This window comes from Bos grunniens, chromosome 22 (assembly GCF_055505025.1).
Source record: "Bos grunniens cultivar Pamir isolate PY7600 chromosome 22, Bosgru_T2T1.0, whole genome shotgun sequence".
NCBI lineage: Eukaryota > Metazoa > Chordata > Mammalia > Artiodactyla > Bovidae > Bos > Bos grunniens.
In genome coordinates, this window is record NC_141186.1 from 47,722,375 (window position 1) to 47,747,608 (window position 25,234).

The 25,234-nt window shown below is 44.4% G+C and overlaps 1 protein-coding gene across 27 annotated transcripts in view; it reads right to left on the minus strand.

Moving 5' to 3' along the window:
* Positions 1–25,234, minus strand: part of CACNA1D (calcium voltage-gated channel subunit alpha1 D) — a 347,101-nt gene that overhangs the window by 167,927 nt on the left and 153,940 nt on the right. The gene's annotated exons all lie outside the window — the stretch shown is intronic.

Sequence of the window (25,234 nt, forward strand, 5' to 3'; positions counted from 1 at the left end):
AGGACATAACCGCGTGTTTGTTATTTCTGCACATTTGCAAAACGCAGCATGTTTTCCTCCTAAGCTCGCCCAATCAGGCCCCCAGGAAAGCCCAAGGGTGCTACAAAGATTCCCTCGGGGCTTTGAACAGAATGTCCTTGGGAAGAAAGGAAGATGTGTCTGCTTTGACCCTCTCTTCCTCTTGGGTTTCCACCTTGACTTCTAGGTCAGGATCGGCTTTGTCACTGAGCAGCAAGATGACCTCAGCAAGCCCCTCCTGTCCTCTGGACCTGCATTTCCTCACCTGCACAGTAAGGGTGTGGGAGGAGGGGATTCAGGATGGCAAGCCCATGGCCACCTTATTGGTGTGCCACCTCTCCCAGCTGACAGTGCTGATGGGTAACCACACACATTCCCAGGGAGCCTGGGCTCAGTCCTGGAATGCCCGTAACAGACTCAGTAGCCACTTTCATCTTACTGCCACAGATCTCTGAGATGCCACCCTCATGCTATGGGAATCTCAGAATCTTTCTGACTCCAACTTATGTAATTCCAAGAATTGTAGAAAATGCATCCAACAGCAAGTCTCAAAATGTTAGTTCTTTCCTCTTTTACTAAGGTTTTCTTTGTATGGCTTGGGTTTCAAAAGAAATATGGACTGTTGAGATGTATGAGGTCAATTTTACAAGAGGTATGTGCTGGCAAAAAGCTACTTAAAGAACAACTAAGTGAAAAATCCTAATTAAAACTCTTTTACATGGACCATAAAGTCCTCTGCTAATATTAATTCTCTGTGAGCCCTGAGGAAAGCTACCAATGCCTAAGGAAAACAGAAGTCATGGAATTCACTTATTAAGATGCCTAGTGCAAGAGGGCAAATAAATTTGACTCAGGAAATACTTAGTGAGCACCTCTTCTCCACGATGGGCCCCACTCCAGGAGCCAAGATAAGAAAAACATCATCACAGTGTTCCTATCTTTGAAACGTTTAGTCCAGTGCAGGAGGTAAGGGTTTCAGATGTGATACACAGAAGATATTGCAGGAAAGGGAACTGACAAAGAACAGTTCTGCACCTTGATAAGCAGTTCTGCCCTCTGATAAGGCCAAAGGGTTAGACCCTTTCTCCCCTGCTGAAACTGAAGCTCCAATACTTTGGTCACCTGATGCAAACAGCCGACTCATTAGAAAAGACACTGATGCTGGGAAAGACTGAAGACAGAAGGAGAAGGGGATGACAGAGGATGAGATGGTTGGATGGCATCACCAACTCAATGGACATGAGCTTCAGCAAGCTCCAGGAGATAGTGAAGGATAGGGAAGCCTGGCGTGCTGCAGTCCACGGGGTTGCAGAGTCAGACACAACTGAGCGACTAAACAACCACCACTCCTGCAAGGACTTGCTTTGCTCCACAGAAGCAATGTTTTGTCTAGGCCACCCTGGGCTCTAGCTGCCACCAGAGTACTACCCCTCCATCGCAGACGAGTCCCAGATGGGACTTCCCTGAGTTTTGCCACTGCATTCTTCCTGTTTACCAGCAGGGAACTGTCCAACCCTGGAGGTACCCCAGCCTTTATCCCCATTCTCCACTCCCCAGTGGTCATGCTGAAAAGCCAGTTCATCAGTTCTTCCCTTCAGGTCCGTGTCATTCCTCACATGCCCTCAAGAGCACCACTTGATCCTCAGAACACCATCCGAGTGGTCTAATAAATTCCTTTGTGGTGAAAGTTAGCCAGAGTCCATGTGTTTTCAATTTTAAAAGTCTTGCTCATCCCCAGCCCCCACACTCATGCTTCCTCCAGATCGCCCAATAGGTCCTCTCTCGGTCTGGCTCATCCCGTGTACCCCACACCACCCTTCACCAGGCTGCAAGACCTTCTTGGACCATGACCTATCCCTCTGCACAGCAGCCACACCCTCCAGGCTGGGGTGAGCAGCTGAAATCTCCCAGAGCAACAGCACGTGTGCCACTTTGTCCCCCAGGCAGACCTCCAAGGACTCCTCTGTTTACTCTCTGGAGTCCCTGTGAGCCTCGTGAGAGCAAGGGCTCATTTTCCCATTCACCGCCACATCCCCAGCTGGTGAGCTCCCACGGGGTATACACTCAGGCCACTGTGGATGTTCTGAAGAACAGCGACCGACGTCACTACTGACTGCAGAGGAGAGATTCGGGAAGGCTTTGATGAGGTAGTGACCCTAACTTAGAGACCTAAAAGGAGAAGATTTAACCAGAAGCAAAACTCTCTGAATAAACCAATCTGCTGCCCTCAAATTGGACCCTGGCCACCAAAGGTAGACCGTCAGGATGTTTTTGAGAGTTAGTTAGAATTGTAAGGGAACAAGATCAGCAGGAAACAGCATGTCGATTTTACAATTCTTCTTCCCTTTTTATCCTTTCTGCTTTATTTACTGGGCCAAACAGAAAGAAAAAAAAAGGCTTTTGCTCCCATCAATATTCAGAGCAGTAACGTCTCTACGTCAACACAGCACTATACTTTAGAGCAGACAAACAAGACAGGGAACAGAGAGTACGCTACACCTACCAAACACAGCTTGTTTTCCCTCTGCAGCTTTTACTTATAAGTAATTTTGCCACAATAATACAAGGGCTATTTGTGAAACTGAATTGTTTAGGGCTCTTTTATCCCTCTCTCATCCTCCCCTCTCTCCTTTTTGAAGATTTTTGGCTTCTCTTTCCAAAATCCTCCGCACATTACTTGATGGAATTGATTATATGAAATGTAACCTTGCTTTAATGCAGTTCTTTACTACAGAGATTCTACCATGATGCCAGCTGACCAATCACAGCCTGAAGAGCATGGCAGACCAATCTGCCTAGAAGCCAGGTCATCCTGGCCCCCAATCCTGCTGTTCAAAAGGACTCTTAGGAAACAAATACCCTTCTACGTTAAGCAAATGCAGTGTTAAAGAAAAATCTTGCAAAACAACAATCCTTAGAAGGGGAGGTAATTATTTCACAAGAGGATTGCTCACTTGAGAAAAGAATGCTGGTTAGTGATTTGAAAGGAAGCCACCAGAAAAGGCCAGGTTCTTTACCAGATAGGGTGAGAACATGCACCTGGATGAAGGACAGTGAGAGGCTGCACAGAGGAGACACGCAGCCAGAGTCCCAGGTGGGTGGGAGCACAAGGAAGCCACCACGGTAAGGATGAAGGAATGCAGCGACTGAAGAGAGGCAAGCGAGCCCTCCAGAGATGAACATGAAGTGAGGTGGCCCCTGGGCAGGGGCTGTACCTTAAAAGCCCTATGCTATGCTATGCTATGCTAAGTCGCTTCAGTCGTGTCCGACTCTGTGCGACCCCATAGACAGCAGCCCATCAGGCTCCGTCATCCCTGGGATTCTCCAGGCAAGAATACTGGAGTGGGTTGCCATTTCCTTCTCCAGTGCATGAAAAGAGAAAAGTGAAACTGAAGTCACTCAGTCGTGTCTGACTCTTAGTGACCCCATGGACTGCAGCCTACCAGGCTCCTCCGTCCATGGGATTTTCCAGGCAAGAGTACTGGAGTGGGATGCCATTGCCTTCTCCACTTAAAAGCCCTACTCCAGGCCAAACAAGAAGAGTACATAATTCTTGTACCCCAATTTCCCTGCATTTGCCAGGCACACTCACCCAGACACCAGCAGGGATCCACCTCACTAACAGGGGATCCTGGATGAGCAGGGCCAGCCAAACCATCTTTTAAGAAAGCAGAAAGCACCAAGTCTTCACCAGAGACCACTCTGTTATGTGGATGAAAGTCCCCTATGAGACCCAAGTCACTAGAGAAATGAAAGCTGAAAATCTAATTCTGAAACCTGATTTACCTTCTTTCAACAGTGAGGTTTCACCAAGCAGGAGAGGCTCTAAAGCAAGAGTCTCTAAACCAGTTAACCCCACACAGAGCCTTGAGAAACAGAAACTCAACTAGCAGGGAACAGTTGATGCCAGGATCCTTACCTGTACTTGGAGGTCAGCTGTCCTATTTTCAAGGATCCCTTTACTAGCACTGTGATACAAACATTCATCCATCATGAATCTCTCTCTCCATTCATGCATCCCTGAGCACCTGTGTCTCCCTCAGAAAGCCTGGTCCCTACCCTCACAGAAGTCCCCACCTGCTGTCAAAAGATCAACAGAGGCTTCGTGAGCCAGGTAAGGCTTATCTCTTTGCTTTGCTCATCACCCCTAAGGCTCAAGTCTTTGCAGAGGTCTCCTGGCATACACCCTGGCAGTAAAAGACACAGAGTCTCCCCATTCACACACACATCCCTTCTGGGTCCTCCACCTGGGCTCCTTATAGGCAGAGATCATTTCTAACTGTCTTTGTAATCCCAGCATCCAGCACCATACCAGTCTCTGATGGCTCAGATGGTAAAGAATCTTCCTGTGTGCAGAAGACCCAGGTTTGACCCCTGGGTCAGGAAGATCCCCTGGAGAAGGAAATGGCAACCCACTTCAGTATTCTTGCCTGGAGAATTCCATGGACAGACGAGCCTGGTGGGTTACAGTCCATGCAGTCACAAAAAATCAGAAATGACTGAGCAACTAACATTTTCACTTTCCAACACCATACAGGGCACACATAAAGTACTCATGGGTCCCAATAGGAGGTAGAAAAGAAAAAAAAAAAAAAAAGACAAGGCATTAAGCAACAAGGCCAGACTGCAAGGGGCATAAAAACATGAGAACTTAGGGTTCTCGCATATGTACCAAAAAGCAAAACAAGCAGGGCAGGAATCTTTCTAAATTACCAAAAACCCTTCCTAGAACAAGCCTGGGCTCAACAGTCAGACTGTAGAGAACAGCTGATCCCAGCGTCTCCCAGGTCCTTCCTTTCAATGCCAGCTGGAGCCCCTGTGAACACCCTTACCTTCCACCCTTCTGTCCCTTCCAGCCTCCTCACTCCTCTCCTGCAAGAGCATCCACTGCACGTCACGGGCTGACCTGCTCCCTTCCACTATGCTCCCAAGTTCATGCTTTCCCTTCTCCACACCTCAGTCCATTCTGCTTCACCCACCTTGTGTGCTAGCCCTACCCCTACAGGTGTCAACGCCCATCTCTGGTGAGCACACAACCCTGACCCGGGACTGACACAAGCCCAGCACGGAGCTGTGGAGAGAACACAGGGCCTGGAGTTGCATCTGTATTCTGCTAGCCCCACTTAGCCTCGACTCACTCAGGTCCACACCCTGTTCTTCACCACAGGATGCCTCCCTCCAGCCTCACCCAATTCCTGCCTTTACATCATGCTAAGTTCCATCTGTCCTTCAAAGCTCAGCTTAAATGACACTTTCTCAGCAAAACCTCTGCTGACCTCCCAGACAAAATTCAGGCCCACTGGTATATGCTGGCAAAGCTCACCATATTTCTGCACAGCACTCTTCACAACGGAAAATTTAAATTAAAAAAAAAACTACCTCTTTGATACTTGTCTATTCCAATAAATGATAATTTCTTATAAAATCAGGGACCATTTCTATTTCATACATCACTGTATTTCCAAGTCTGTCACAAAAACAGATACTCGATATTTATAAATGAGGAGATAAATGGGCAAAATGAGAGGTTCTGACCAAACATTAGTCAACGGCCTTTCCTGCTAAGATGTTCCGTAATTTTTTTAGTCAGCTCAGGCTGCCGTAACAAAATACCATCGGCCGGCTGGCTTAAATAACAGAGGCTTATTTCTCAGTCTGGAGGCTGAGAAGTCCAACATCAAGGTGTCAGTTGATCTGGTGTCTGGTGAGAACACTTTTTCTGGCTTGTGGAAGGCTGGCTTCTCATGCTGTCCTCATCTGGCCTTTCCTTGGTAGAAATGTACACATAGAGAGTTCACCCTTCCTCCTCTTCTCAGGGCACTAATCCCATCATGAGGGCCCCATCCTCAAGACCTAATCTAACCCTAATCACTCCCCAAAGGCCCCACCCTCAAACACCACCCTATTAGGGTTGAGTTTTGAACACATCAACATGTGGGGATACAGACATCCCACCCATAACAATACTACAGGCCCTGTCCCAGGAAAACACCCATGACTAAACACCCAGGAAGAACCTTACAGCTTCCGCTCTGTACCATGACCTCCCAGCCTCGTAGGAGAGAGGAGCACCCACAAAGGCAAATCGGTCAAGGGCGATGAGAGGTCCAGGGCTGCAGGAGCACAGGTGTGAGGGGAGGGGGAACCAAAGGAACCAAGGGACACATGGACCTGGGGTGGTTCTGAGGCTTGGCTTCCATTTCTCATCTGTAAAACAAGAAGTCTGAATGATGATGTCTTCCAGCTGGGAAACTACAACTCTTTATGACATGAGCAGCAGTGTCCAGACTCAGGCTTCAGAAGGAGGCCACTTCAGAAGGAGGGCCCAGGGATGCTGGGGAGGATGACCAACCAGGAGCAGCAAGATCCAGGAGAAGTTGCTGCCTTGTCAGGTGAACAGGTCACCTGAGGTCACTGAGAGACCCTCACACCTGCTGCCTCACATTCCAGGAGGTGCTCTCAGCAATGTGTCACCTGAGACACATTTAGCCACTCGTACAGGGTTTCTATGTGTGATTCAACCTCCTGTAAACTCTGCTGGAGACCACGGCAGGGGGGACAGCAGATGGCCTCCCCTCAGAGAACTAGCATGTAAACAGAGGTGAGGCTTTCCTCTGCGAGTGTGAACGAAGTCTTAGACGGCTGCCAGTGGGTAGCTGGACGCCAGACTTATGTTAAGAGACTGGCTGGAATAGTCAGTGTGCCTTCCTTCTTCTTCACCTTTGGTTTAAAAGTACACATTGAAGAGCACACGCGACTGAGTCCATTTCTTGTGGCTCTCAGCTGAGTCATCCGCCCCCCTGCCTCTCAGTTTCCTCATCTATAAAACCGGGATACTCATCCTTCCCACCCAGGTGACAGTGAAAACCAAATTAAGTGAAGTCTGAAAGAGCCCTGCGAACGGTCAGACACTCGCCATCAGAGGCCTCTGGCAACAGGACAGGGAGAGGCCACACTTCAAGGCTCTGGAAGTAGAATCCCGACAGGAGGATCAGGAGATGGGACAGAAAGCTTACAGGACCGATGCCAGCCAAGTGACCACCCAGGCTGGGCAGGGCCACTGCACAGGATGCCATCCAGAAGGTACCTGAGATGACAAATGGAGGTGGCCAGTGAGTGCCCTGGCTGACCGCTCCATGGAGACCAAACTCAAAGACATCTGATCGGTGGGAAGAAGTCAGATGAAGCTGACAGGGCCCTTTCTCTTGTGGCCTCCCCACTCACTGGCGGTACAGAGGCTGCAGGAGCTAAAGCAAGCCGCTGGCAGGGGGTGGCTCCTTACGGTTCTTGTTACCTAGCAAAACTCTCAGGGTAACAGCTTCCTGACTGTCCTCTGAGAATTGCTTCTTCCCTACTTTCAGCCCAGGGGCCTCAGGGGTGGCCTGTGACCCAGGTTAGTAGCCCAGGGATAGGCACGTGACCCAATGCCCACCAACCAGGTCCAGTCAGAACTAATCCTGGGTTTCACTCAGCCGCTAGGCCAGACGTTCTGCCACTGGCTCTACTGAGCTCTTTGAGGCTACAAGCCTGGAGTTGCCAGGAGGACATAAAGATGAAAAGCCAACACCAAGGGAAGTCGAGGCTAAAGATGAGGAGAGGGAGTCAAATGGAAAGACAGAGGCAAGCGCCCGGCTCTGATGCCACCATATGAGTCCCTGGATCAAGCTGAACCTGGAACCTGAAGCCAAACTTCTCTCCAGACTTTGGGCTTTTCAGTTACAAAAGCCAATAAACTGAGCCAGTTTAGGCTGGGTTTTGGGTCAGTTGCTAACTAAAGTCCTAGGTAAATATCAGGGGCCTACAGAATCACTCTGCTTCTCTGAAAGTTAAAGAATCTAAAGAGACTCTTCAGTAGCTCCTCACTTCTCAAGAGATTCAACTCCTTGGATGACTCCCTTTGGCCCACAGGCTTAGGAATGGTTCTCTAGGCTTAGGACCCAAGAGCCCTGCAAGCAACTGCCTCTAGGAATTCACTGAGACTCAGTTTTCCTGACTTCATTCTTCCATCTCATTCATGTTGTTGTCCTCAACCCTACGTGGTTTCTGGGACTCTATACACTCCTGTAAACTTGATGCCTCAGACTTGCCCTGCCTCCCATTCCACTCGTCCTGGGACCCCTTGGTAGCAGGTAGGTACATTCTATGGTTTGCAGCCATTCACTTTCTCACCCAGCTTCACCACAAAGGCACTGCCCAGATCTGCCCCATCTTGGCTGGCAGTTCAGGAACCCTATTTCAGTTTAACTCAACCATATTCACTGGGTGTCTATTCCATACCAGATGTGGTCCTGAGCACTGGAGATCAGTGGTAACTAAGACACTGTCCATGTCCTAAAGGAGAACAGCAGATGTATATGTAAACGTTTATAGACACAGCAGACAATGATCACAGCTAAAGTAGAGCACTGGGAATATCCTGTAGGGAGATATGGATTGGAACAACTAATTGTGTCTGGAGCATTTGGGAAAGCTTCTTGAAAAGCAGAGGACTGTATCACGTCTCAATTCCTCCATCTGGCATCCCCAAGGACCTCTACACAATCTGTTTATGCTATACATACCAACAACCACCTGATGCGTTACCCCACCAGACAAAGGGCCTCCATCCCACCCGACTCCGCTTCCTCCTCCACGACTCCCTCTGCTCCAGTGCGTCAGCTCCCAGAACACCCTGCATACACGTCACACTCATTGGAACTTCTGGTCTCTGCTGCTCCTCTCCATCACTGAAAGCACTTCTTTCTACTGATCTAAAGCCTACTCCACCCTTTCAGGAAAGACTGAGGAGTTTCATTTCCTTTGAGTGCTCTTCTGCTCCTGCTTTCATAAGCATGATGCACTTATCGGGGAAGACAAATGACCCCCAGGTACATACTGCCTCTGCTCCCCAGGCACCCCTGCAGCAGACACTCCTCACCAGTCTCCAGTCGGCAGCCCCCCACTGTCCCCTAACACAGCTGCACACGCTGCCCAATTAGGCATCACCCCTGGAATGGAGTGGGCATGTGAGTCAAAACTCTTTGCCACCTCAGAGTCAAACGTTGCACCATTTGCATTTAATCATGAAAGTTAATCGTAACAACAAATGCTTGAGTACTAACTACCCATGAGGCCGTGAAAGGGGCAGAGAGGGGCAACGTGCTGCCCTGCTTTCCAGACTTCCTGCTCTAAGTTGGGAAGGTGAACCTATGAGGCGTTGTCTTGTATTATCTGAAGATTGTTAGGACCTTGAAGACAAGAACCACTGCATCTACATCATATGCAACAGAGAAATGTGAGCTTAGCTTCAAAAAATACCATGACGGCATCATCCACCAAAAAAGAAAAAAGAATAGCCCAATGCTGCATTTCTGAGCCCCACCAGTAGTTCTGACACCCAGACCCAGATCTATTCGCCTCTTCTGGGTGGAATTACAGAGCTCGGCTTTCTTCCTTAACTGTGTCAGGCCTTTACATCCTCTTCTGACAGCTCAGGTCAATGTAAATGGCAGTGAGATTACGTGCCCTACATGGGGCTGATCAAAGTAGCTCACTGCCTCCCTGGGATCTAATGGGCCCAGGTCATGCGAAAACTGCCAAACCCCATCATTTTAGAAATGAAGTCTTTTCTTAGCATTGCTTCTTTTGCCTGACATGAGTCAAATGCTCCAACTTGTCCATCTCCTTGGCTGAAAAGAAATGAGCAAACATTTCAAAATGGCAGGAACAGAATAAGTTTAAAACCAAACATCTTCATTTTGACACGAAGACAGCCATTCCTTTTTCCCATTAACAGAACTAAGAAAAACCTTTCACATCTGCCTACGGTTAAATTTTCTGACATCTGAATTCTGGGTATAAACTCATTTCATGCCCTTGATGCTCACTTGTATGCCTGTAAACACACTATGTTGCACACCTGGACACAGCACTTGAAAGAGAGAAACATGTTCCAATCTCTTACCTCAGGGGACTCTCCAACCTATGGAGTAAGACAGGCAAAGAAGGGATTATTATTATAATCACGTGTGAGGGTCACAGTGAACAGCAACTACAGAGAGCAGTAACCATGCCCCTTGGTTTGCAGACACCTGACTGCACCTGCCTGGGGGGGAAGCACACCTCCCCACTGGTCCCATGCCCATCAAAGCTAGCCTGGGCTTTCATGGAGCTCCACCAGGACCTCAGCCTTGGGTCATCCAGGCAACCTGGACAGAGAAATCTGAGGTGGCACCCTATGGATGGAGCAGCTGACTGTAATAGTGCTGGTACCTGCTGGGCAGTGCTATCCCCATTTAAGAATATTTGCAATCACGTGTCCAAATGTACTGTGACCTAGTCCAGTGGCAGCAAAGAGCCTGGGGACAAGTTCCAGATCCACCACTTATTGGCTGTGTGGACCCAAGCAAGTGTCTTTACCCCTCTTTTGTCACTGCTTCTTCATAAAATGAGAATATGAAGGCTAGGTTTGTCGCTGAGCATGAATGAGGCAACACAGGTAAAACACAGGTTTTGTGTGGACTGCACACGCCTAGACACTAGCTCACTTGAGTGCTGCCTCTATCTTACACACTGCCCTGACCTGGCTGCGCCCCAGGAACAGCACGGGACGTGGCGTGAAGCCCATGCTAACTACTCACCACACAGGCACTAGGACAAGGGCCCAGCTCGCTGCCCACCCCCAGTGCAGGCATCTCCTTCTGGCGGGAGCTGGCCCAGGGTCAGCACTGCCTCCACTCCCAGGGAGACAGACACCCCTCTGCAACAGCTCCCACACCTCCTGGACCACCCAGCAAAGTCCGCCTATGGCACATCACAGAACGGAGCGCTCAGGAGGCGAAACACCTGCTCCCAGACTCCGTGTCACCCCCTTCTTCCCCTGCACAGCAAAGGAGCAAGTCCCTGCGGGTTGGCGGTGGGGATGAGGAGGGTGCGGGCAGGAGGAACAGGAGCCATTCAGTTCACCATGTGCTTTTCTCTACCATAAAAACCACTCCTTTGGGATGAACAACCCTCACTGGTGGTACACTTTTTTTCCAGGGATTGTATGAGATCATAGGAATATAGGTCATTTCTTTCTGAATAAATTCATGAATCAAAGTTTAAAAATACATAAACTGCAGAGTCTATAACTGAGATAAAACATGTGATACCTTTACTCAGACGATTAATAACTCCATGCCTATAATCTATCATTGTTTTAGTATTAGAAAGTAAAATTAATTTAAGAGACATTGGATGGCTTAAAAACCAGGAAGCACCTAATTGTGGTCCTGAGGTAGAATCAATACCCAAGGCAGTGACTAAGCAGAACTAAGTGTCTGCAGACCCACTCGAGCTGGGAGCACCCCTCATATTGATCTGGCCCTTCAGTCAGACCTCCCCCTCACCTGTCACTTAACACTTCCCAGAAGCAGGGGGAGGGGAGGGCTCTCCCACCAACCGCCAAGCTCAGAACCCACACGGGCTTTCTAGGAGTAATTCCACTCCCAGGAAAACCAGGGGCTCCAGAAGCAGTCACTAGAGGGGATTCTGCTTGGTCAGGTGGCTAGGTCTAGTCACTAATTGCTACTGATCTTTTTAAGGTAAAATTTTATGTAGGTCTGTCTCATTCCAAAAAAGAATTCTAGGCAGCAAGAATATAAAAATTTGAAGTAAGAAAGGGAATGCTAAATGACTGTTTCAAAGAAGAAGGAGATCTACAGACAGGGCAAGGAAGGATGCCCATCATACATTAGTACAGGAGTAACACAAATAACATGACAGCCTTGGTGTCTGAAAAGACCTCTTAACAAGCCAGTCTGCAGCCGAGATACCGGAAAGCGAAAAGGCTTGCCTCTGAGAGCAAGATCATGGTGGACTGTCTCTACTTTTGCGTATGTCTGATCTGTGTTTTTCTCATTGAGCATCCTTATAATCAGCTGAAAGTCAAAATATTTAGGACAAAGGCATAAGATAAGAGATAAAAATGAACAAGAAAGAGAAAGTAAAATGAAGCAGGAGTAAGAGCTTAATGAAGACGCATACGATGAAGTCATTTGCATTACTGTCCCTGTGAGATTCCTAACAGCTACTATGGAAGAGAAGCAGACCAGTGACACAAGTTTCCTTATCTTTTTGAATGAAATTGCTTCGCAGAACATAGAAGTATTTCTCCAGAGGATTTTCACGGAGAGAAGAATCAGCTGAAAATGTGAACTGAACACGGATTATGGGGGACATAAGAGAAATGGCCGGAACTAGATTAATTTTTGCCTGCCTTCATGGAATTTATACTGTAACGGAGAAGACATTTTAAATGGAATACATCTGAAATTAATTTTGTGGTTTACATCCAGAAATTTTTGAAAAAAATGAAATAAAACAGAAGGGAAATTATTAGACTGCACAGCAAATACCAGAACTTATTAGTATATTTGCATCAAACATGTCTCAGATAATATATACATAAATGTAAGATGTATATACTTTTGTTGGCAAAAGTTTTAAAAATTGAAAAACATAGCTCTGAAAGCCAGTAATCTGCATCTACCAGTGGACACCAGTGGGTAAAAATAACCACTCACTTTTGCTTGCTCATATACTCTTTCCACCGCCAGACACACATACATCCACAAAACTCCTCAAGTTAAAAGGTACTGAAAAAAATCCCTAACTGTGTACAGAGCCAAACACCCACGAATCAAACCAAACAGTAAAACAGAATCAACCCAGAAAGCAATGGGAATGGAGGTACATGTCCTAGGTCTGTTTCACAAAGAAGAACTGAATCTCCACGTAAGGAAACAGCGACTCAGGCCAAGGTTGGGCAGTGAGTTCCCTGCCTGTCCTAGGCGACCAAGTGAGGCCATCCTGGGAGTCAGCCAACTCTAGCGCTACCTGGAGAAGAAGGAATGGAGATTGGGTAAGACCAAGACAGGAATTTTTATGGGAAGAAAGATTATGCAGGTTTGGAGACTGCCCTGGTGGTCCAGATGATAAGACTTCAAGCACCCAATGCAGGGGGCCCAGGTTCAATCCCTGGTCTGGGAATTAGATCCCACACGTCACAACTAAGATGGGCTCAGCCAAATAAATTTAAAAAAAAAAAAATATGCAGGCTTGCAGAGGACCACAGAAGGGAGGATGGGATGGGGAAGGCTTTGAACCACAGATCCAGAAGGCACTCCAGAGCCCCAAGAACACTGTGCTCTCATAGATGGAGAAACTGAAACTCAGAGAAGGAAGGGCAGCACCAGCACACGGAGCACCTGAGGCAGGAAAAGCAGCAGTGGACGCCTGGGCGCTGGACATGGGAAGGAGGGAAGGTCCTAGCAGACCCGATCTACCTCACAGCCTGCCCACCTGCCCTGATCCACCTCGAGTACAAGTGAGGAAGAGCTCGTAAAATGTGACCAGAACAGAGAGTGAACCGACACCCCCAGTGGGCCCCAAGTGGGACCGCAGGTCAGAGAAGTAGGGTAGGGAGCATGCGGACATCTGAAGACCTGGGCCACGGTCCCCACCCAAGGCGGGCCCATAGGCCAACCAGAGTCAGGGGGCTTCCCGCTGTCAGGCACACACACCCCTTAGGTGGCAGCAGAGCAGGGGTGTCTGCAATTCACATGGGAGGGGGGACACCAGGGAGAAATGGGGCCTGTCTTCTCTGGCTGCTTTATGGGAAAGGTGGGTGGCTAGGGTAAAAGGCTCTCTGAGCTGGGCCGGCTCTACAGAGCCTGAGGCTGTTCTTTTGAAGCATGGTTTCATGTCTTCATTCATTAGATGAGGTGAAGTCTTTCCTCAGTTTTCTTAAGACTGCAGTGATCTACCAAAAGAACACTCTTTTAAGGAAGTACAAAACTGAAGATAATGAAGAATGAATCCAAACTCTGGTTCTGCTGGACAAGATGTATGGTCCAAGAGAAAGACCTGAAATGGTCAAGCAGCAGCTTCCTCATCCTCTCAGGGGTGCCACCACCACGACCCGGGGGAGCTAAGGATTAAGAACGACGGTGGAAATGCCTGGCACACGTTCTGCACTCAGTAAGGGGCTGCTGTCACCGTGCAGCTGTGCTGTGAAGGAGCTGTGATGCTCACAGAAGGGCCTCCACGAGCATCTCCGCAATCAAGGGTGGGGTTGTGGGAATGTGAGAAGCCACCCTAATCCTGCCACTGCACACGCCGCAGAGCTGAGGCTCAAGTAGCCACACCAAGCGTTACACCCCAACCCCAATGTTTTTACCCTGTGAAAATAGTAGAAATATTACTAGAAAATAGTATTGTAGGGTTGGCAAACACAGGAAGGAGCCTAAATAAACAAGCGCCTTGAAATCAAAATCACTACAAGTCCTGTTTGGCTACAACTACAAAACCTACATCCATCCTGTTAATTCAGGCATAGGCAGATGCCTTTTTAATGGTTTCATAATCACTCAGATCAATCATCATTTTAATAATGATTAGTGTTGGAAAAGGCAACAGGCTTAATCACAACTGCCTCAATTCAAAATTCATTAACACTCTGTGACCGACTGAAATCATTACACTTGAGCTCTCGATACTTCATAATGTATCTCCTAAAAGAACTGTCGAGCTGCTTAATTTCTATACTCTGTATTTTGAAGCTGCCTTTACATGACAATATAGTTCACTATCCACAGTCACTTCCCAATGAATTAGTGTTCAGGCAAACTCCCATCATTAGGATGACTTTGAGACCTATGAGCAGATGATCAATCCCCTGAAAGCTTCAACAACTAAATAGATGCTATTTGCTAAAGTATCTAGGTTCATTATTTATAAAACATCCTAGTGAGTTAGGATAAAACGGGGCAAACAAATACAGGTTTTTCTTTAATTACAGTAGTGTTGGTGAATCAGACCTGAAATGTCTGGAAACTACCACTTTCTAAAACTTGTGATTCTGCACAAATGCCAAACTTAAAAAAAAAAAATCCAAATCCAGAATAGTTCAACTGTGACATCCAGTCGTGCATTTTTTCACAGCCCAGACATATATAAGCACAGAAAAAGGCAAAGATATGAGAGAAGACTACCCCTCACTACAGTCAGTAAAAGGTGAACAGGTGGGTCCCCAAAATCAAGTGTCCTGTAACACCCCTGTAAGGCCTACATTCTACCAGTCTGCTACCGACTTTTAAGCAACCAGACACCCCTCAAGCCAGGATAAGGAAAACTGGTAGAATGAGCAGTGGTACGCTGAATAGCGTGGTGAATTTTAGAGTCAGAGAGCCTGAATTAAAAGTTGCTACTGGGTCCAGAGATATAACCTGGGACAAGCACTTCAGCCTTTTGAGCCTTGGTTTCCTAATTGGTGATAGCCCTGTCAAGAAAATAAACGGACTCAAGTGCAACACCCAGTGCAAAGCATGCACACAATAAATGCTTATTATTATGCCGGGAATTGAGGAGAAGTTCAGGTCTTGACCTTTTTTCTAATACAGCAAAAATCCTCTAAATTGATTTGCATTTAACCAGCTGGTCAGATGAACTGACATTCATTGCTTCTTCTGGGTAAAAGATAATGACTAAAGTCCATGCCACATGGAACCCATGTGGCTCCCAAGGTAATTTACAGAAAATGTATACATTTTTGTCCTCAACACTTGTGTTGTATGCCTACCAAGAATGGGTTATGACTCCCCATTATTCCCCAAGTTTAATATCAGGTGGACGTGTCCTGTAACTATCTAATTTAATTGCATGCTGCAAAATAATTGCAGATGGAAACTGCAGCCATGAAATTTAAAGACGCTTGCTCCTTGGAAGAAAAGCTATGACCAATCTAGACAGCATATTAAAAAGCAGAGACATAACTTTGCTGACAAAGGTCTGTCTACTCAAAGCTATGGTTTTTCCAGTAGTCATGTATGGATGTGAGAGATGGACCATAAAGAAAGCTGAGCGCCAAAGAATTGATGCTTTTGAACTGTGGTGTTGGAGAAGACTCTTAAGAGTGCCTAGGACTGCAAGGAGATCAAACCAATCAATCCTAAAGGAAATCAGTCCTGAATATTCATTAGAAGGACTGATGCTGAAGCTGAAACTCCAATACTCTGGCTACGTGACACAAAGAATTGACTCCTTGGAAAAGACCCTGATGGTGGGAAAGAGTGAAGGCGGGAGGAGAAGGCGATGACAGAGGATGAGTTGATTGGATGGCATCATGGACCCAAAGGACATGAGTTTGAGGAAGCTCCGGGAGTTGGTGATGGACAGAGAAGTCCAGAATGCTACAGTCTGCTACTGCTGCTGCTGTAGTCTATGGGGTCTCAAAGAGTTGGACATGACTGAGTGACTGAATTGAAATGAAATGATGAAACACAAGTGCAAAAAGAATCATCGCTTCTACAAAAACTCAGCTGAATCACCTGGAAGTACCACATAAAGAACGCTGCTCAAGGATTTGTTGAGTTGGATACGGGTATCGAAATGACAGCAAGCAACAAGGGAAAACAATACACTTTTAGAATTGCTCCCTGTTTTCTTCTCATGTATCTTTACGTTATTTTTCTTCCTTTTTTTCTTATAAATCTCACTGTTTACTCCCCCTGCATATTTCTACCTTCAAATTAGCCTTTTGCGGTGCTGTGACGTTTTCCTCTTTGTTTTTCTTGTCTAAAAAAAAATTCATTTAAATATTTTTTTTCTTTTTGTCTCTTTTTCACCCTTTTTTCTGGATGAGTTTTTTTATTTTTTTTAATATATTCAACTGCTTTTCATATAGTTCTTTACAAGCTATACCTATTCCTGAATATATATAAATCTTTTTCACATACATCTATTTATCTTTGCTTTTCTATTTTTTTTCTTTCTTTTTTCCACCCATCCTTTTATCTTTTCACTATCTTCTTTTTTTCCCTCTTTTTTCTCCTCCCTTTTTTTCTTCACTCTTTTTTCAGTAAGTTGACTTGTTGAGCTCTCCTTGCTGTATTCCCCAGCTGGCACACTGCTCGTGCTCAGTTTTTCAGATTGAGCATTAGCTAGCTCTGCTTTTAATTGGTCGGTATCACTTGTGGTTTCCCTTTTTCACCAAGTCAATCTCTTGTACTCTTTTCTTCAGAAATCTTTCGTTATAACTGTTTGTGTGAAAGTGTGTGTACATGTCCCATTATATCTATAATTACCTGCGTGATCTGCTTGATCTCCTCCCACTAGAACACAGGCACAAGTCACCTCTAACAAGAAATCAACACAAACCACTCAACCAACCTTTCCCTCCAAGGGAAAAAACCAAAAGGAAGAAGGAATACAACCCTAAAGCCTGGGAAAAGGAGACATCAAGTGGACAAGCTAGAGGAAAAAAAATGATGAAAAGAGAAATACAGCACAAATGAAGGAACAAGGTAGAAATTCACAAGACCAGATAAAGAGGAAATATGCAATCAACCTGAAAAACAATTCATAATAATGATAGTAAAGATGCTGTGAAGACTTGAAAACAGAATGGAGAAAATGCAAGAAACATTGAACACAGTTAATACAACCAACAAGGACATAAAAGAAATAAAGAATAAGTAAAGAGAGATGAATAACACAATTACTGAAATTAAAAATACTCTAGAAGGAACCAATAGCAGAATAGCCAAGGCAGAGGAACAGATAAGTGAGCTGGAAAATAGAATGGTGGAAATACTGCTGAAGAGCAGAATAAAGGGAAAAGAATGAAAAGACAGAAGGAAAGCATCAGAGACCTTTCAGTTCATTTCAGTCACTCAGTCATGTCTGACTCTTTACAACCCCATAGACTGTAGCATGCCAGGCTTCTCTGTCCATCACCAACTCCCAGAGCTTCCTCAAACTCATGTTCTTTGAGTCCGTGATGCCATCCAACCAACTCAAACTCTGTCATCCCCTTCTCCTCCCATGTTCAATCTTTCCCACTATCAGGGTCTTTTCCAGGGAGTCAGCTCCTTGCATCAAGTGGCCAGAGTATTGGAGTTTCAGCTTCAGCATCAGTCCTTCTAATGAATATTCAGGACTGATTACCTTTAGGATGGACTGGTTGGATCTCCTTGCAGTCCTAGGGACTCTCAAGAGTCTTCTCCAACACCACAGTTCAAAAGCATCAATTCTTTGGCGCTCAGCTTTCTTTATGGTCCAACTCTCACATCCATACATGACCACTGGAAAAACCATAGCTTTGGGCAGACAGACCTTTGTTGGCAAAGTAATGTCTCTGCTTTTTAATATGCTGTCTACCTTGGTCATAACTTTCCCTCCAAGGCTCTTTTAATTTCATGACTGCAGTCACCATCTGCAGTCATTTTGGAGCCCCCCAAAATAAAGTCTCTCACTGTTTCCATTGTTTCCCCATCTAACTTTCCATGAAGTGATGGGACCAGCATATTAAAAAGCAGAGGCATTACTTTGTCAACAAAGGTCCGTCTAGTCAAGGCTATGGTTTTTCCCGTGGTCATGTATGGATGTGAGAGTTGGACTATAAAGAAAGCTGAGCCCTGAAGAATTGATGCTTTTGAACTGTGGTGTTGGAGAAGACTCTTGAGAGTCCCTTGGACTGCAAGGAGATCCAACCAGTCCATCCTAAAGGAGATCAGTCCTGGGTGTTGGAAGGACTGATGTTGAAGCTGAAACTCCAATACTTTGGCCACCTCATGTGAAGAGCTGACTCATTTGAAAAGACCCTGATGCTGGGAAAGATTGAGGGCAGGAGCAGAAGGGGATGACAGAGGATGAGATGGTTGGATGGCATCACCGACTCAATGGACATGAGTCTGAGTGAACTCCGGGAGTTGGTGATAGACAGGGAGGCCTGGTGTGCTGCGGTTCATGGGGTCGCAAAGAGTCACACATGACTGAGCAACTGAACTGAACTGAAGTGATAACAGCAATAGGTCAACAGGCTTTCTGCTTTATTCCTAGCGGGAGAGTAAAAGGCCTCTTCCCTGTCATGGAATTAAACCTCTCTCATCATTTCAGAGTCCAGTTGGTCCAGTTTACATTACCTGGCACTATTAGCAGTTGTCTCTTGCAGGGATTAAACCTAGGATTGGGAAGGATTGACTTAGATCTCTTGGAACCCATTCTTGCTGCTAAGTTGCTTTAGTCGTGTCCGACTCTGTGCAACCCCATAGACGGCAGCCCACCAGGCTCCACTGTCCCTGGGATTCTCCAGGCAAGAACACTGGAGTGGGTTGCCATGATGGGACCAGATGCCATGATCTTCGTTTTTTGAATGTTGAGTTTTAAGCCAACTATTTCACTCTCCTCTTTCACTTTCATCAAGAGGCTCTTTAGTTCTTCTTCACTTTCTGCCATAAGGGTGGTGTCATCTGCATGTCTGAGGTTATTGATACTTCTCCCAGCAATCTTGATTCCAGCTTGTGCTTCATCCAGCCTGGCATTTTGCACGATGTACTCTGCATATAAGCTAAATAAGCAGGGTGACAATATACAGCCCTGACGTACTGCTTTCCCAATTTGGAACCAGTCTGTTGTTCCATGTCTGGTTCTAACTGTTTCTTCTTCACTTGCATATAGATTTCTCAAGAGGCAGGTAAGGTGGTCTGGTATCCCCATCTCTTGAAGAATTTTCCACAGTTTGTTTTGATCCACATAGTCAAAGGCTTTGGCATAGTCAATAAAACCAAAGTTGATGTTTTTCTGGAACTCTCTTGCGTTTTGAATGATCCAGTGGATGTTGGAAATTTTATCTCTGGTTCCTCTGCCTTTTCTAAAACCAGCTTGAACATCTGGAAGTTCATGGTACATATACTGTTGAAGTCTGGCTTGGGGAATTTTGAGCATTACTTTACTAGCGTGTGAGATGAGTGCAATTGTGCGATAGTTTGAGCATTCTTTGGCATTGCCTTACTTTGGAATTGGAATGAAAACTGATCTTTTCCAGTCCTGCGGCCACTGCTGAGTTTTCCAAATTTGCTGGCATATTGAGTGAAGCATTTTCATAGCATCATCTTTCAGGATTTGAAATAGCTCAGCTGGAATTGTATCACCTTCACTAGCTTTGTTCGTAGTGATGCTTCCTAAGGCCTACTTGACTTCACATTTCAGGATGTCTGGCTCTAGGTGAGTGACCACACCATCGTGATTATCTGGGTCATGAAGATCTTTTTTGTACAGTTCTTCTGTATATTCTTGCCACCTCTTCTTAATATCTTCTTCTGCTTCTGTTAGGTACATACCGTTTCTGTCCTTTATTGTGCCCATCTTTACATAAAACGTTCCCTTGGTATCTCTAATTTTTTAAAAGAGATCTCTAGTCTTTGCCATTCTATTGTTTTCCTCTGTTTCTTTGAATTGATCTCTGAGGAAGGCTTTCTTATCAAAGACCTTTGAGACAATGTTAAACACACAACATTCAAGTTACGGGGTTCCCAGAGGAAGAAGAAAAAAAAAACAAAGGCACTGAGAAAATTTTTGAAGAAATTATAGTTGAAAACTTCCTCAACACGGAAAAGGAAATAGTCAATCAAGTCCAACAAGCACAGAGAATCCCTTTCAGGATAATCCCAAGGAGAAACACATGGAGACACATATTAATCAAGCTAACAGAGATTAATCACAAAGAAGGAATACTAAAAACAGCAGGGGAAAAGTAACAAGTAACATACAAGGGAAACCCATACGATTAACTGCGGATCTTTCAGCAGAAACTCTAGAGGTCAGAAGGGAAAGGCAGGGTATATTTAAAATACTGAAAGAGAAAAATCTACAACCAAGATTACTAACCCAGCAAAGATCTCATTCAAAATTGATGGAGAAATCAAAAGCTTTACAGACAAGCAGAAGTTAAGAGCATTAGCACCACCAAAGCAGCCTTGCAACAAATACTAAAGGGACTTAGATCGCAAATAAACACAAGAGAAAGGAAAGAGCTACAAAGACAAATCCAAAACAATCAAGAAAATGCCAACAGAAACATATGTATCAATAATTATCTTAAATGTAAGCAGATTAAATGCATCAACCAAAGACAGACTAAATGGATACAAAAACCACACCCATATATATGCTGCCTACAGGAGGCCCACTTCAGACCCAGAGACACAGACAGACTGAGAGTAAAAGGATGGGAAAAGACATTCCATGTGAATGGAAAGCAAAAGAAAGCCGCAGTGGCAATCCTTATTTCAGACAAAATAGACCTTAAAATAAAGAACACTGTAAGAGACAAAGAAGGACACTACACAATGATCAAGGGATCAATCCAAGAAGATGACATAACAATTGTAAATATTTATGCACCCAACATGGGAGCACCTCAATACATAATGCAAACACTAACAGGCGTAAGAGGGGAAATCGACAGTAACACAATAATAGTAGTGGACTCTAACACCCCACTTACACCAACGGACAGAGCATCGAAACAGAGAATCTATAAGGAAACACAAAACTTAAGTGACGCATTAGACCAAATGCACGTAACTGATATCTTCAGGGTTTTCCACCCACATGCCGAATAATACACTTCCTTCTCAAGTGTACGTGGAACATTCTCCAGGATAGACCACATCCTGGGCAAAGTAATCAAGCCTCAGTAAATTTAAGAAAATTGAAATCATATCAGGTATCTTCTCTGACCACAATGCTATCAGAATAGATATCAACTACAGGAAAAAAAAAATGCAAAAAACACAAACTCGTGGAGATTAAACAATACATTACGAAATAAAAAGAGGTTACAGAAGAAATAAAAAGGAAAATCAACAAATTCCTAGAAACAAATGACAATGAAAACACAATGCCCCAAAATCTATGGGATTCAGCAAAAGCAATTCTAAAAGGGAAGTTTATAGCAATACAATCATACCTCAAGAAATAAGAAAAGCATTGAAGAGACAACCTAACTCTATATCTAAAGCAGTGAGGGGAGGGGGGGAAGCCCCAAAGTCAGCAAAAGGAATGAAATCATAAAGATCAGAGCAGAAATACATGAAAAAGAAATGAAGGAAACAAGACCAAAGATTAATAAAACTAAAAGCTGGTTCTTTGAGAAAATAAACAAAACTGACAAACCACTACCCAGACTCATCAAGAAAGAAAGGGATAAAAATCAACAAAATTAGAAATGAAAAAGGAGAGGTTACAATAGGCAACACAGAAATACAAAGGTTCATAAGAGAATATTATAAGCAACTGTATGCTAATAAAATGGACAACCTAGAGGAAATGAACAGATTCATAGAAAAGTTCAACCTCCCAAGATTGAACCAGGAAATAGAAATAGAAATTATGAACAACCCAATTACAAACACTGAAATCGAGAATGTGATCAAAAATCTCCCAAAAAGCAAAGACCAGGGCCAGATGGCTTCACAGGGGAATTCTATCAAACATTTAGAGAAGAGCTAATGCCTATTTTTCTGAAAATCTTCCAAAAAATTGAAGAGGAAGGAGCAATTCCAAACCCATTCTATCTAATCACCCTGATATCAAAACCAGGCAAAGACAATACACAAAAAGAAAATTACAGGCCAATATCACTGACGAACATAGATGCAAAAGTCCTCAACAAAATTCTAGCAAATAGAATTCAACAACACATTAAAAAGCTCAAACACCATGATCAAATCAGGTTTATTCCAGGGATGCAAGGATTCTTCAATATATGCAAATCAGTCCACGTGATACATCCTATTAACACACTGAAAGAGAAAAACCATATGATCATCTCAATAGATGCCGAAAAAGCCTTCAACAAAATTCAGCACCCATTTATGATAAAAAAAAAAAAAACACTTCAAAAAATGGGCACAGAAGGAACCTACCTCAACATAGTAAAGGCCATATATGATAAGCCCTCAGCAAACATTATTCTCAGTGGTGAAAAAACTAAAAGCATTCCCTCTAAGATCAGGAACAACACAAGGGTGTCCACTCTCACCACTATTATTCAACATAGCGTTGCAAGTCCTAGTTATGGCAATTAAAGAAGAAAAAGAAATAAAAGGAATCCAGATGGGAAAAGATGAACTAAAACTCTTACTGTTTGCAGATGATATGATACTATACATGGAAAACCCAAAAGAAACTATCAGAAAATTACTAGAGCTAATCAGTGAATTCAGCAGTCATGAGATACAAGGTGAATACACAGAATTCACTTGCATTCTTGTACACTAACAATGAAAAATCAGAAAGAGAGATTAAGGAATCAATCCCATTCACCACTGCAACAACAACAAAAAAACAAAATATCTAGGAATAAACCTACCTAAGGAGACAAAAGACCTGTAAATGAAAAATTATAAGACACTGGTGAAAGAAATCAAAGATGACATAAACAGATGGAGAGAGAGTCTATGTCCTGGGTAGGAAGAATCAATATTGTGAAAATAACTACACTACCAAATGAAATCTACATATTCAGTGTGATCCCTATCAAATTACCAATGGCATTTTTTACAGAACTAGAAAAAAATTTTCACAATTCTTATGGAAACACATAAGATCCTGAATGCCAAAGCAGTATTGAGAAAGAAAAATGAAGCCAGAGGAATCAACCTTCCTGACTTCAAACTATACTACAAAGCTACAGTCATCAAGACAGTATGGCATAAGCACAAAAACAGAAATATAGGCCAATGGAACAAGATAAAGAACCCAGAGATAAACTCATGCACCTATTTTTGACAAAAGAGGCAAGCATATACATTGCTGAAAGACAGCCTCTTCAATAAGTGGTGCTGGGAAAACTGGAGAGCTACATGCAAAAGAATGAAATTAGAACATTCCCTAATTTCAAATTCTAAAAGATGATGCCGTGAAAGCGCTGCACTCAATATGCCAGCAAATTTGGAAAACTCAGCAGTAGCCACAGGACTGGAAAAGGTCAGTTTTAATTCTAACTCCAAAGAAAGGCAATGCCAAAGAACGCTCAAACTACCACACAATTGCATTCATCTCACATGCTAGCAAAGTAATACTCAAAATTTCCAAGCCAGACTTCAACAGTATATGAACCATGAACTTCCAGATGTTCAAGCTGATTTTAGAAAATGCAGAGGAACCAGAGATCAAATTTCCAACATCCACTGGATCATTCAAAATGCAAGAGAGTTCCAGAAAAACATCTACTTCTGCTTTATTGACTATGCCAAAGCCTTTAACTGTGTGGATCAAAACAAACTGTGGAAAATTCTTCAAGAGATGGGGATACCAGACCACCTTATCTGCCTCTTGAGAAATCGATATGCAGGTGAAGAAGACACAGAACCGGACATGGAACAACAGACTGGTTCCAAATTGGGAAAGCAGTATGTCAAGGCTGTATATTGTCACCCTGCTTATTTAGCTTATATGCAGAGTACATCGTGCAAAATGCCAGGCTGGATGAAGCACAAGCTGGAATCAAGATTGCTGGGAGAAGTATCAATAACCTCAGACATGCAGATGACACCACCCTTATGGCAGAAAGTGAAGAAGAACTAAAGAGCCTCTTGATGAAAGTGAAAGAAGAGAGTGAAATAGTTGGCTTAAAACTCAACATTCAAAAAACGAAGATCGTGGCATCTGGTCCCATCACTTCATGGCAAATAGATGGGGAAACAGTGGAAACAGTGAGAGACTTTATTTTGGGGGGCTCCAAAATCACAGCAGATGGTGACTGCAGCCATGAAATTAAAAGATGCTTGCTCCTTGGAAGAAAAGCTATGACCAACTTAGATAGCATATTAAAAAGCAGAGACATTACTTTGCCAACAATGTCCATCTAGTCAAAGCTATGGTTTTTCCAGTAGTCATGTATGGATGTGAGAGTTGGACTATAAAGAAAGCTGAGTGCTGAAGAATTGATGCTTTTGAACTGTGGTGTTGGAGAAGACTCTTGAGAGTCCCTAGGACTGCAAGGAGATCCAACCAGTGAATCCTAAAGGAAATCAGTCCTGAATATTCATTAGAAGGACTGATGCTGAAGCTGAAACTCCAATACTCTGGCCACCTGATGCAAAGAACTGTCTCATTTGAAAGAATCCTGATGGTGGGAAAGATTGAAGGTAGGAGGAGAAGGGGATGAAAGAGGATGAGTTGGTTGGATGACATCACCAACTCAATGGACATGAGCTTGAGTAAACTCTGGGAGTTGGTGATGGACAGGGAGGCCTGGCATGCTACAGTCCATGGGGTCACAAAGACTCATACACGACTGAGCAACTGTACTGAACTGAACTAATGCCATACACAAAGATAATCTCAAAACTGATTAAAGACCTAAATGTAAGACCAGAAACTATAAAAATTCTTGTTGTAAAACACA